The sequence below is a fragment of the Dermacentor silvarum genome, chromosome 9, assembly GCF_013339745.2.
Source record: "Dermacentor silvarum isolate Dsil-2018 chromosome 9, BIME_Dsil_1.4, whole genome shotgun sequence".
NCBI classification, from domain to species: Eukaryota; Metazoa; Arthropoda; class Arachnida; order Ixodida; family Ixodidae; genus Dermacentor; species Dermacentor silvarum.
The window spans coordinates 4,805,046-4,820,369 of record NC_051162.1 but is presented as its reverse complement, the minus strand read 5'-3'; the positions used below and the strand labels follow the sequence as shown (position 1 = coordinate 4,820,369).

General features: G+C 46.2%; 1 protein-coding gene across 1 annotated transcript in view; it reads left to right on the top strand.

The window, feature by feature from the left end:
• LOC119465109 (WD repeat and HMG-box DNA-binding protein 1-like) overlaps positions 1 to 15,324 on the top strand; it is a 546,382-nt gene that overhangs the window by 385,671 nt on the left and 145,387 nt on the right. The window lies entirely within an intron of this gene.

The window sequence follows — 15,324 nt, the reverse complement described above, 5'->3', positions numbered from 1 at the left end:
TCACGCTTGGCAACGTTTGAACACCACACTTACTACATTAATTTCTTTAGTTATTTTAATTGTATTGTCACCGTGATCCTGCAGCCCGCAGTAGCAGGCTGATACTGCGTCATAATCGTTCCAACTGCATCAGGACAGCGTGTAGCTGGTAAGCGTGCATGCAACAGGCACGGCGGCATTGGCTGTTGTTGGGAAACTTCCGAGACGCTCTTTCGCGCAGTAATGCCATTTGTCTTATTAAAAAGAATGCAGGTGGTGATTAAATGAAATGCAGCAAAGCTGTAGAAAAGCAGTAGCAAAGCTGTTCGACCATCTCGCGCAAAAACGCGATTCAACACAATCTGGCGGAACAGCTCACCATGCCAGGATTTTCTTGCGTCCTCGTTTTTTCACGCATCATTCACTGAACCACACTACTGGATGGTTCTGTACACGTACTAACGATCCTGACGGAGGATCAGCTTTATAGCTTTATATGGGATGCCACGGCCCATTCCACGGGCCGGCTGCAATTTGACGCGGCCACGAGGCAAAATATGCGCGCAAGATAACTGACGGCAACACATCAAGCAGCTGACAGCCCCAACCTTTTATTACATGCATATAGAGTGGAAAAATGGATTACTTACTCTGTAAGAAGGCACGGAATACGGACCGCTTCACAACGCGACCGGCCCCGAAAAACAGCCGCCATGAAAATAAACGGACGTGACATCATTGGTTATAGCGGACGTGACGTCATGGGTCGCACCAAACGTTTTGGGCACCTTTTGTTTGCTGCGACCGGGTCGCAGCAGTCACGGCCCCACAGCTCAGAAGCTTTATTTTCCCGCGTCCTCGTGCGTATCTTTCAGTAAAATGAGCCGATTCTCGATAGAGTAATAGTAAACTGGGCCGATCGCGGAGGTCTTGAAAATGCATTCAAAACTGTACTGAACGGTGACTCAGTCTTCTTTGGTGGTCTTGAAAGGCTAAAAGGAAAGCGAAGCCGCGCTTTGCCATTGGCAAATTATCAATTAAGGGAACACATTATGAGGCCAGGCAAAGAATTCACCTGGGAGGGTGGGAGCTGCAAATTTTGAACATGTTTCCTAGTAACGCACATTATAAGATTCTTTTATATGAAATCGCTGAACAAAAACAACTCAACCGCAAGTATGTTCCACAATACCATTATCATTCTGAGCTTAAAGCTTCCTTAAATTTCTGTAATAAGTCTGCCCCTGGATCGAACTTGATCGATTATAAATACACGAGACATTAAAACACTTGCACCCTGAAACACTATAATGATCCTTTAAATTATAACAAAATCTGTCATTGCGGGCATCTTCGTACTGCATAAAAAAAGAAGCCATTGTAATTCCTCTTCTCAAGGAAGCAAGGGATCCATCTTCGGCAGCTAGCTACATGGCTGTGGTACTTACTATAGCTGTCTGTGCATTTCTATAAATTAAGCTACTTAATCCTTAATGAATGTGGCTTTAGGGAGGGCAAGTTGACGATCAACCACAATTGGTATACACTGAGCCCATCAGATTCTCTCTATCTACATTCCGAGATATGGAAAAAGCTTGTACGTGACACAACTTTGCGCAGTGGCATCTTGAGAGAATTACCAGAAATGGACATCTGTGACATGCCGAGCATAGCAAAAATATGTGAGCCCATCTCACCCCGATATTATATTTTCCATCATGTACAAGGCTGAAACGCCCAACTCACTACTATTTGAATTGCAAACCTCACACGATGCCATCAAATCCATCAGTACAGCACCCAACATCACAATAGTGCAAATCACTCCTTGATCACTTACGACAAAAGACTCAATGGGCACGTTAAGTTAGCATGCTCAGAACTCCAAAGGAGCACGCTCGAGTGCGCTCGAGTGCAACGCCTTCGAAGCTTAACTTAACGTCATTTTTCCGGAAGCCGTGCAGGCACGCTCTCTCGCGCACCGTTTCCAGGGTGGAGCGTGTAGAGCGCACTCCGTAATTACGCACCGGAAGTTGCTTTTTAGCTGTTAAGTTTAAAAGAGCGCACTCTGCTTGCTAGAGCGCGCTCGAGCGCCTTAACTTAACGTGCCCAATTACTCACTGCAGTGAAGCACCTCAAATAAGTTACAATTAAAAATGCTACAAATCTGTCAGTAAATCTACAGACCCTACAACTCCTCACATCTCATTATTGAGGTGCACTAAGTACAAGGGCATAGATGGAATTGGTTCAACCACTTGGGCAGACCAATTGGCTCAATCACCTGCCTCATATGTGACACCTAGCTGTATTCCTTCTATTTGATCGCCATGCTCTCCACTACGCACTGAAATCCAACCTCTGCCGGTACACATATATATGCGCCTTACTTCCTCGGTATGTCTGCTTCGCTCCCTGTGATCTTACATGGGCATAGGAAGTATCTCTTTATCGACTCTGGCCTGGAGTGACCCTTACACCATCCATCCACTGGCCTTAGGGATCGCCTAAAGTTGACTAAGAAATGTGCCCCAAGTGCTCGGCTCCTGTAGCAAAGTCAGTTGCATATAGCCAGGGGGGGGGGTCACAATTGACGCGTCCCCTCCCCGAAATGTCTGTGTATGTTTGTGGTTGGCAAAGCCCCACTCCACCCCTCCCCCACCTCCCAGTCCCCAGTCAAGTGCGTCACTTAGTAGACTAATGCTATAGTTCACTTAGATCCTTGAGGCATTTATACAATGGACCACTGTCGGAGGACCCCTTGCTGGGCGCATGGCCACAGAGTTGGCAGACGATAGAGACAATGCGTGCTATTTCACGTTTCTTAGGTGACATGGGCCTGGACTCACGATTGTGATAACATTTATGCAATGTGTCCTTTCACCTCGTTCCTCCCATTGTCATCCCCCATTGTGACCCTCTTTCTTCCCCTTCCCTTACGTAGAGTAGCAGGCCAGATGTTCCATTTTCCGGCCAACCTCTCTACATTTTCAAATCATTAAACTACTTCTTCTTCACTCAGATCCTGAACATCGCTGCCACACTGTAGTAGAGGATATGCCGAATACTCTGATCTATTTACATGGCCGACGTGCAGACTGCCATTCACAATGCATGTTAGGACCATTGCTGACAGATCTTAGACATATCGATCCTTAAAAATAGTTTAATGACCCCTGCTAAACATTTGCCACCTTGACAGTGGCAGTGCAAAGAGTGTGACACCTCATTTCTTAAACTTCCAAGCATATGCTAGGTTTGCATTTATACGACTGCACTATCTAGAACTGAAATATAAGTATGCATGCTCAGAGTTTTTCACTGACGCCTCAAACTCACAAGCAAGAGCGTTATTTGCAGCACTGGGACTTTCTTTTATTTCATGTGAGTCTGTTAATCTGCAAACAAGCATTCTTACAACTAAAGCACTATCAGTTACTTTCGCCATAAAATATATTATAGGCACAAGCATTCATAAAGCTCTATTACTACACACTGACTGCTTCAGCACAGTGAAAGTAGTGGAAACATACAAAAACCACAAAAAACCAACATAATTTCAGCATGGCCTGCCCAGCTCCATTTCTTGCGCTTAATGTCAACTAGAATATCGGCTATCCCCGTTTATTCTCTGATCCACACCGCTCTCTTCCCGTCTCTTAACGTTAGTCCTAAGATTTTTCGTTCCATCACTCTTTATGCGGTCCTTAACTTATTCTCGAGCTTCTTTGTTAACCTCCAAGTTTCTGCCCCATATCAGAGAATAAACGGGGATAGCCGATATTCTAGTTGACATTAAGCGCAAGAAATGGAGCTGGGCAGGCCATGTAATGCGTAGGATGGATAACCGGTGGACCATTAGGGTTACAGACAGTAGCGTACCCAGGATCTCTGCCAGGGGGGGGTTGACAGTTTGCCAATACCATCTAAATAGCACTAATTTCAATTTCTTCACGGGAAATTGTCAAAAAATGCGCTTTTTGTGAGTGTGCAGACGATTGCGCGTCTTACATCTTAGTTGCAGTACTCAAATGCGCAAGGAAAGAAAAGGGGTTAAACAAAAGAGGGGGGTTAAGTCGGCCTCAGGGGGGGGTTACAACCCCCCCCCCCCCCCCGTCGGTGCGCCACTGGTTATAGAATGAATACCAAGAGAAGGGAAGCGCAGTCGAGGTTGGCAGAAAACCAGATGGGTTGACTAAGTCAGGAAATTTGCAGGCACAAGTTGGAATACGCTAGCGCAAGACAGATCGCAGGGAGAGGCCTTCGTCCTGCTGTGGACATAAAATAGGCTGATGATGATGATGATGATGATGCGTGTATGTGAGTACATGTGGGTATATATATATATATAAATATATATGTATGTATAATGCACATGTGTATACATGTATTATTTGTTGTTGCCGAATATTCTGTAAGGAGGCTGCGGCCTCGTCAAGCTGCCTCTACTGCAGCAGCTTTTACTTACAGCCTCCTCCACCAAGTTGATGGAAATAAAGTTATTATTATTTTAAACTCGCCGTAAAAATCACTGTTGTTCCACTTATTTTTTTACCAAAATGCTGTTTCATACATTGAAGCACTAAAGTAACTGGAATGCCCATGTATTTCATCCCACACTTTGGGAAATAATATCTCGAAACTTGTGTCATCCTGGATATTCATTTTAAGTGGATGCGTCTTGCAAACTCACTGGCTACCATTCGTAAATTGCAATATGTGTCGTAAAGTATTCAACTAAGAGCTTCATTAGTCAATTTTTGTTCATTAGTTGAATATGTGTTTCAATTTCTCGGGCTACTAATTATGTCTGCCTCTTCAAATAACCCAGCTCAATGATAAGAATGATGCTACCTGCCACAGGTGATCTTTAAAAATTCCTTAAAACTTAATGTGGAACATCCGGTGTGTGTATATATATATACATATACATACATATATATACATTGTCTTATGTATAAGACAATTCCTATAGGAGTTCCCTTTTCCTTGTCCCGAGGCAACAGTAAACAAGAAGAAAAACAAATTTAAAAAGTATATTCACAAAGCCACATGATAACAAAACAATGACAGAGCATGGTAGAATAGACGTGTAAAAACCAAAGAAGGGACAAAAGTAACAACCAATCATTTCACTCTCGCACACACGTCATCTAGATAATCACATTCCTTGATCACGAAGGTTGCAGAATAAGCCTGACTAATACATTTGTTTATTTCGCTCATTAATTTGTTACAATGACCGGTTTTAGGAATGAAAGAAGTCACAGAACCGTCTATAGCACGTTCGGTGTTTATTGGAACAGTAAAAGACTGAAGAAGAAGAAAGGCATGCGCGAGGAGCATTAGTCTTCTTCATATAAATCTCCAACAATGGGAAAGCATAAGTGTGTGATTGAGCATGGGGTTACAGCCACTTGAGTGACAGTGACTGGCCAAATGCTAAGGTGGTTGAGCTGAAGAGAAGGAGCGGTGGTGCTCCTGCACTCTCATGTTAGACCTCACCACAAGATAACACGATCAGGCATACCACGTCTAGTTAGCAGCATACACACTTGGACGCGTGTTTTGTTTGGCAACCATACTGTGCTTTTTACCTTTTACGCTTAGTGCAGCCTCATCCCATTGGAAAGACAAGCAAGGTGGCTGGAATTTGGAATGTGTAGATTAAAAATGGGTGGCATGTACACATTCTTACCTTCTGATGATCAGTGAGCCATTAACATGCAACAAGTGTGGAGGGACTACCTGTTCTCCATGTGTTCATGGAAGGTCTATGCATAAAACAACATAACAACAATGTATTTTTTCTATTGCAGACATTATATTTTTGTTTTTATTTATTCATTTGACAAATACTGTCAGCCTTGCACAGGCTGTGACAGCTAGAAGTGGGATATAAAGTGTACCTGTGTACACAGCCCTTTTCGTCGGCAACAATCTGCTTTGCAATAACAAAAGTGTCATGTACTTTTTTCAATGATGTAGGTATGCAGATATATATAGTGTCTTCAAAGTCTTAAATCATAGCATTGCCTCCAGTTGGAGGCTTAAGCTGCAATGCTGCAGTACACATGGAGCACTGGCTTCCAGACCCTTGTGTGTAAGGGCTATGGCAAGGCCCAGAGTGCTTGGTAAAAGACCACACCAGTTCAAATGTTTTTTCTCATCTCCTCATGCATTTTAGTAAGCACAAACATCACTTATAGGATTGTAATTTTGTCAGTATATATCTTTTAGGCTCCTATACAGCTAGTAATTTTAGGCCTGTATACAGCCAATATTTATTATTCATAGCAATCCATATTTAATTATTGTATGCATCATGAAACATTCATGGCACTCTTGTGTCATTCCAGGCGCTTGTACTATTAAACATCAGAAATAATAACCCTGATTTATTCACAACTCTTCAAAGCTGTGAAGTTCCATGGCTAGTTGTGTGACAGCCGAAAGGTCTTTCCTGAAACCATTATGTTGAATAAAGTAGAAGGAATGTTGTCAGTCAAAAGCTATGGAGAAGTATGTGAACGTAACCTAATGTTTGAATAGTTCACTAGAAGAATACGCAAGAGATTTTTGGTGATTATTAAGGCAGCCCTGAGTTTCCTTTCTTTAGTGCTCAGGTACCACACGTGCCACCTGGCACATATATGGAGCTGAAATCTTAGTTTTCATATTAAGTAGCATGGAGATGTTGGACAATGACAATTTTAACTTCATCAGTACATGAGACAGGTTTGTGACCGAGATTTTCTAAGAAAGAAAAAAAAAATTGTCGGCATTCCGGCATGCTTAGCTGCAAACAACGTCTAAAAGTGTAAGCGTGGTACTGCCATATCAGGTTACAGCACAGATGGTAGTGATGGCTAAGGCTTTACTATTAAAATAAAGCTTTACATGTTGCCTTAGATATTGTGACAGAGCGATGAAGAAGACGTTTTGAGAGCACTTGAAGAAGACGAAGCTCGGGACTTCGCGTGCTTACTATGATCTTGTCAGCCGCTGCCGGTCTTGTAAATACACTGTAAATACATTTCTTATTCCTTTTCCCCGTAACATTTTTGGTGGAGTTTGCGGGCTCAAGTTCAAGACGGATTTACGCAGCGGGCGCTCCTTGGCTGCATCTACCATGCCAGCTCAAGGCGAGGATGCTTCGGGCTCGTCGACCCCCACGCCAACCGTCATTCTGGCACAACCGCGCGACCCCGGCACCTTTTCCGGCACTGACAACACGGATGTTGAAGACTGGCTTCAACTATATGAGCGGGTGAGCAAGAGCAACCATTGGAACCAGACCGCCATGCTGGCTAATTTGATCTTCTATCTCGCGGGAACGGCACTCGTCTGGTTTCAGACCCACGAAGAGGAACTTACCACCTGGGACATTTGTAAACAGAAGCTCACGGATTTGTTTGGCAAGCCTGTTGGACGTCAGCGCGCCGCTCAAAAAGACCTCGCTTCGCGTGTCCAGACGTGCACTGAGTCCTACCTCACATACATCCAGGACGTGCTCGCTCTGTGCCGCAAAGTGGATCCGAGAATGTCCGAAGCTGATAAGGTCGCACATGTCATTAAGGGCATAGCAGATGACGCCTTTCACCTCCTCGTCTTTAAGAATTCTTCTACTGTACAAGCCATCATTACCGAATGCAGGCGGTTTGAAGAAGCCAAGAGCCGCCGCATTGCCCACCCGTTTCCCCGCCTCCCCAACACGGCTGCTACGTCCACCTGCGAAGACCTCCGCAGTCTGCCCACACCCAATCGCTCTGATGACATCGTCCACATCATCCGGCGTGAAATCGAGGCCGCATCTCCTATCCAAACCCCAACCCTTGGCTCCGACAATTGCCAGTCCACCGTTTCCCTGATCCAGACCGTCGTACGCCAGGAATTGGCCAACGTTGGCTTGATGAATGTCTGCTCCGTTAATCGGCCTGACTACGCTTCGTCCGCCTCTGCCATGCGCCCTCGCAACATGAATGCCCCTCCGCGGTATCGCAACCCGACTGAATGGCGCACTCCCGACGACAGGCCAATATGCTTCACTTGTGGCCGTATCGGTCACATTTCACGTCACTGCCGCTCTTCGTGGAATTCGACCCCTTGGCCCTATCTGCCATCCGACCGCCCGCCTCATGCTGCTTCTCGCTTCCCACCGCGCATGCAACCAGTAACTCCTGGCGACTCCTCTCGGCCCGCCCGCTCTAGCCGCTCTCCTTCGCCACATCGCCGCTCCTCCCGCTCGCCCCCATCGCGTCGGTCACCGTCGCCCAGCTCCTTCCGGCGCACGCTTTCGGAAAACTAACAGGTGCAGCACCTAGAGGTGATGCTGCTATACCGCCCCGACGCCAAAATCCTCTTCTGACCCTGCCTACAAATCGGAACCTCATCAAAGTGAACGTGGATGGTGTACCTGTTACGGCTCTGATTGACACTGGCGCGCACGTATCTGTCATGGGTGCTCAGCTTCGCCATCGTCTCAAGAAAGTCCTCACTCCTGCCCCGTCGCCTGTGCTCCGAGTCGCCGACGGGGGAACGCCGGCCGTTATTGGCATGTGTCCAGCTCGTGTGAGTGTCGCCGATCATCATACTTCTGTTTTATTCTATGTCCTAGAACACTGCCCTCACGACCTAATCCTGGGACTTGACTTTCTCTCAGCTCATTCCGCCTTGATAGACTGTTCTGCTGGTGTTGTGCAACTCGCTCTACCTGTTGCTATTGATCCCCCCGATAGTGCTCCGATCCGGCTATGTTCCACAGAGCATATTCGCCTCCCTCACCTTGCCGTTACCTACATAGGTGTTTCACCCGTTCCGCCCATTCCAGACGGTGACTACATCGTATCTCCTAATCCGGATGTCCTGCTCTCGCATAACGTCGCATTTCCTCACACCGTCATTACCATTACGGACAACACGTCCTGTCTTCCGCTAGTGAACTTTGGACTTAGTGCACAAGTTCTCCCGCGCGGCATATCACTTGCGCAAATCACGCCGGCCGAAGACTACCAGATTTCGGGTTTAAATGCTGACGACTCCTCGTGTGCAACTCTTGCTGTGCCTCCTGCCCCTTCAGACTTGAATGCCCTAATGAAAATGATCGCGCCCGACCTTCCGCCCCAGTGTGCCAATGAACTACGTTGCCTCCTTGCCTCGTACTGGGACTTATTCGACCTTGGAGACCGTCCTCTCGGACAAACATCTGTTGTGAAACATCGCATTAACACCGGGGATGCGAGCCCAATCCATCGGCGACCCTACCGCGTCTCTCCTACCGAGCGAGACATCATCCAACACAAAGTTGATAAGATGCTTTCTCGTAACATCATTGAACCTTCTTGTAGCCCATGGGCATCCCCTGTTGTCCTAGTTAAGAAAAAGGACAACAGTTGGCGATTTTGCGTAGATTATCGGCACCTAAACAAGGTAACCAAGAAGGACGTCTATCCGCTACCACGCATTGACGATGCCCTTGATTGCCTCCATGGAGCACAATATTTTTCGTGCATAGACCTTCGCTCCGGGTACTGGCAAATTGCCGTCGATGACATGGACCGTGAGAAAACGGCTTTTATTACTCCCGACGGGCTCTATCAGTTCAAAGTCATGCCTTTCGGGTTATGTAATGCCCCAGCCACATTTGAAAGAATGATGGACGCCCTCCTACACGGTTTCAAGTGGTCCATCTGCCTCTGTTACTTGGACGATGTGATCGTTTTTTCTCCCACTTTTGCGACGCACCTCGAACGCCTATCGACGGTCCTATCTGTTTTTCGTCGGGCGGGGCTACAACTCAATTCGTCCAAATGCCACTTCGGTCGTCGTGAAATTTCTGTGCTCGGACATCTCGTCGATTCTTCGGGTGTCCGTCCTGATCAAGATAAAATCCGGGCAGTGAAAGACTTTCCCGTGCCCACGTGCGCCAAGGACGTTCGCAGCTTCTTGGGCCTCTGCTCCTACTTTCGTCGGTTTGTCCGCAATTTTGCGGACGTTGCACGCCCTCTTACTCAGCTCCTCAAGAAAGACACTGCCTTCATTTGGGGCTGTGAGCAAGCTCGTGCTTTCACTGAGCTGATCCGGCTGCTTACTTCCCCTCCCATTCTCGCTCACTTTGACGCGTCAGCTCCAACAGAAGTCCGTACCGATGCCAGCGGCCATGGTATTGGAGCTATCCTGGCCCAGAAACAACAAGGACAAGACCGTGTTATTGCTTACGCCAGCCGCCTTCTTTCCCCTGCTGAGCGCAAATATTCCATCACTGAGCGCGAGTGTCTGGCTCTCGTTTGGGCAGTGGGAAAATTCCGCCCCTATTTGTACGGCCGGCAATTCACAGTCATTACTGACCACCATGCTCTGTGTTGGCTTTCATCTCTGAAAGATCCTTCTGGGCGCCTTAGCCGATGGGCTCTGCGCCTTCAAGAATACAACTACTCAGTTGTATACAAGACAGGCCGGTTACACCAAGATGCGGACTGCTTGTCGCGCCATCCTGTCGACCCACCTGACGTTTCTATGGCCGGCATTCCTGTCACCGTTCTCTCTTTGAGTGCTTTTGACGATATCGGAGCGGAACAACGCCGGGACGACTTCTTAAAAGACCTTATTCAACGGCTGACTTCAACGACGCCCGACCCTTCCCTTCGAATGTTTGAACTCCACGATGGCATCTTGTACCGCTGTAACATGCGCCCTGACGGCCCTGACCGACTCTTAGTTGTCCCTTCGCATCTGCGCCGGACTGTTCTCGCCCAGCTTCATGATGTGCCGACTGCCGGTCACCTTGGCGTGTCACGGACTTACGACCGCGTTCGTCGGCGCTTTTTTTGGCCTGGTCTTTACCGTGACGTCTGCCGTTATGTCGCTGCGTGTGACCTTTGTCAACGACGAAAAAAGTCGACCACGCTCCCTGCTGGCCGCCTTCAACCACTTGACGTGCCTTCAGAACCATTCTTTCGTGTAGGCGTTGATCTTTTAGGCCCTTTTCCTACGTCTGTTTCGGGAAATAAGTGGATTGCTGTAGCAACAGATTACGCCACCCGATACGCAATCACACGGGCTCTTCCGACAAGCTGTGCAACCGATGTCGCCGATTTTATACTAGAAAACGTCATCCTTCACCACGGTGCCCCTCGACAGCTCCTTACCGACCGAGGCCGCTACTTTCTTTCGAAAGTTGTTAATGACATTCTACACTCGTGCGCGACTAAACACAAACTTGCTACTGCTTACCATCCACAAACGAATGGTCTAACCGAGCGTCTCAACCGGACCCTCACTGAGATGCTATCCATGTATGTCTCCGCTGACCATCGCGACTGGGACGTTGCATTACCATTCGTTACCTTTGCCTACAATTCTTCTCGCCACGATACCGCAGGCTTCTCTCCATTCTTCCTCTTGTTTGGCCGCGACCCTACGCTACCTTTCGACACCCTCCTGCCTGATAGCCTGTATTTCACATCAGAGTACGCCCGGGACGCCATAATCCAGGCACAAGAGGCACGCCATATTGCCCGACGTCGACTTGTGGACTCGCAGGAAAATCAGCGGCGCTTATATGACACCCGCCATCGTGACGCCCACTACACACCGGGCGCCCTGGTTCTCCTTTGGTCTCCGTCGCGACGCGTTGGCCTCTCGGAGAAGTTGCTTTCACGCTACTCTGGTCCTTACCGCGTCTTGCGTCAAGTAACCGACGTCACCTACGAAATCGCCCCTCTTGACCCCACCGTGGCTCAGCCTCGTTCCGACGTAGTCCACGTCGCGCGTCTTAAGCCGTATCACTCGAACGCCTCCTAACCAGCACCGGGTCGGTGCTTCAGCCGCCGGGGGTCATGTGACAGAGCGATGAAGAAGACGTTTTGAGAGCACTTGAAGAAGACGAAGCTCGGGACTTCGCGTGCTTACTATGATCTTGTCAGCCGCTGCCGGTCTTGTAAATACACTGTAAATACATTTCTTATTCCTTTTCCCCGTAACAATATCATATGCACCTTATAAGTATGCAGCACTTCCCTGTGAAAATTGTTTTAAGAAAGCAAGATACCTTCGCCCAACAATTGAAGCAATATAAGTAGCCTCAAGGCAGCTATTGTATGCTAAAATAGCTTCACTGATCAGGGAACACACTGGTTTACCCGCACAGGTACTAACGCAGCCTATACTTTCTAATAAAGCACACCCCATAGCAGCTGACAACCTCGCTTAACTTCTTTCTTTTCTCATCACAATGACATCACATATGAACCTAGAATATTCTTACAGTAATAAATGAGAGCCCAAAAGTACACACTAGCCTGCCCATAGTTTCCTTATCTCAGTTTTTCTTCTCTTCTATGCTGTCTAGAATATTTGCCAACTTTCCTAGGTAATTTAGTGTGGCAGGATCTCATAGTCTGCATAATTAGTGTCTCTCAGTTTTGCATTATGCCTTTTCTTTGTGTCAAATGGACGGGTGTGCGCAGAAAAAGGAAAAATAATTTTGAAGTTCCATATTTGTGTTAAGCTGGGCATGCAATTTAAGTATCTGGATTGAGATAAGGCAGGATTCAGTCCATTATTGCCCTCACTTCTCGGATGGTGACATCCAGTCTAGCCCATTGCTGAGCACACAGTCACTGAAACTGTGCTTGATAGGCGATACATATGGCTAAATGACAAAAGTTGCGATTTGGTGTGTCACCTCAATGCGAGCTCCACCACTATTTGGCTCAATTCTGCATACTAAGTGCAGAATCAAGGCTGATGACGTCAAGACTGGCTTAGGCCAGTTCAAGCCTGAACCTGAATGATGTATTTCAAGGCTAAAGAGAGGTAACTTTTTTGTTTTTATTATGACTGATTGGTTGATTCCTAGCTCAAAGTCAATTTCAAAGACTGACCTTAGTTTGCCCTGTCTTAATTGTTAGTAACATGAATTTAGCAGGACTTTCCTATTGATAGTTGGGAACCAACAGTGTGTACATATTCAGTGAGTACAAGAGCATTTTGTAGCTGTTTACATTGCATATCATGAACAGAGCCATGAGGCACACTGTGGTTTAAAGTACAGTTAGGATCCAATATGAAAACAATCCACATGTGCAGAAATTGTTAACTCTCAGACACAAAAATATGTGTACCATTTTTGTTGCCTGCTGTGGTAGACAGAAGTCTTCCATGTTTCAAAAATTACCTAGATTATGTTCCGCATTATTGTATGCATTAGTTTTATCAATTGCCACCACCGTCCACAACTAGTGGCTGTGAGGGAAGACAAGCAGGGCACCATCTGGCATGACAGACAGGCCATCCTCTGTGCCTAAGCACAAAGGAAAACACACTTGTCTAGAACACACTCCTGAGGGCCAAAGCAGCTACCAAAGGATAATCTGACCGCCCGGTGGAGAGAAATCAATGGAAGCTGTAAATTTAGTCACATAACCTCACATATACAGCCAATCTTAGATTTCATAATAGGAGTGTGCGAATATTCAAAATTTCGATTATGGATCAAATAGTCTTTGTTATTCAATTCATATTCGATTCGAGAATTCAACATTTGATTAAGTTGTCGAATAGTGTATTTGTTTTCTTCAAATACTATAAGGGATAACAACAGTTCTTGAAGGAGAAGGACTGATATAAATGGAGACTCGTTGAATGATTCTGGTGCAGGAGAACGGTGGTTGTTGTGCAGATGATCCAGTTTGTGAACAAAGATAGGAAGGAGGTCATTTGTGCTATATAGTTGTGTAAGCATGTCTTGCCTTGGTCAGACTTTGCATTTGATGTGTCTAATTATACAAACAATTTATTGTTTGGTCAATCTCACCATATGTTTGGATTCCTTCAAAATGATATGTGGGACTGCAGTATTGTCCTTAGCTCCTTCAATGAGCTATATACTCTACTATAGTCTACTACATGTGTTTGGGACATGCTGTTAATTTTTTTATTAGTGTCACCGTGCACCTGATATGATCGTACTTTCCCTTGTTTCTCATTTACAAGCTTATTAGTTGACCTGAAATCTAGTTGTTAACGGCATTACACGCATCCAACAATGCTACCGAGCTTTTTGTTGCCGAACAGACTCTACTGCATTTTTCATTTCACAATTTTAGAAATAGGAAATATTCACTACTTGATTCGATATTCAGGGCTAATTTTTCTTGAATATTTGTATCAATTCGATAGAAAATTTCAGTATTCAAGCCTGTATATTTAATATTGAAACTGCAACAATGAAAAGCTAAGGTTTCAGTGCATGAGTGCACTGTCACTTATCATCATTGAATGCATGGGGCTTATGAACTATGCGCATAATTCATGGCCTTGCAGACGCGACGAAGGGAAGAAAGGAACCCCTGCTCTAGGTCAGCAACACCAAAACATCTCGTCCCCTTTCCCCCCCCCCCTGCCCCTCGTCAACGCATTCCCAACATCGGACAACCCAGCCGACCAGTGACGCCGAAGCCCCCCTCCCCCCCCCCGCCACCCCTTTCGTCTGTCAAGAACAGGCGCCCCGTCAAGTGTCGCCCCCCCTGACGCTCTCTCCCCCTTCCTCTCCTTTCTTACTATGGACCTTTTAAAAGCGGCACACCGCCACCTCCGAAGAATACCCCCTGAAGAAGGAGCCGAATTGGTTCCGAAACGTCGAGCTAGTAAATTTCCTTATGTGGTTGGAGTCAATCTCGAAGTCTTAATTTTCCCAACCAGACAGGTAATTCTGCCGAAATGTTTAGCTTCATAACTTCTCTGCTTATATTATAAGCAAAAAATGTGCAGTATGACTGCTTGGAGGCAGGGAGCAGTTGGAGAGGTGGAGCTTGCTTGACATCAGCATTGGGGCACCCAGATGATGGTGATTTGTGATATCAAGCTTGGGTATAAAACTGTTTGTGTCTTATTTTTTTCTCCGCAATGGCTCTGGCGAAGTGACAGAGGGGCGTTGCGCCAAGAAGGCTGCAGCAGAGAGAGCTCGCAGTGCTTTGCATACTTGGGAACAAAGGGAGCGACAGACCGTAAGGAGTTGAGGGATATGTCTTAATTTTGACAGCTGGTGCTGTCTTTAGCATACATGCTATTATCTGCAAGTTGCATATATCTACTAGGGGCTCCTTGAAATTTCCAGTTTTTTTTTATGCAGTGCTGTGAATTGTGTGCAGTAAGGCATAGAATATTTTCATTCGTCTCATGAATAAAATAATTTTTTATCGATTCACTATTTCTTTTTGTATTTTAACTATAGCACACTGGCTTTAGAACCCTTCAGTGCTGCAGTGAAGTGTGTAAATGTTGATATACGTAATATCGCACTGCTCAGCAATTCTTTCGTTCCAAACAGCTATGCACAGACTT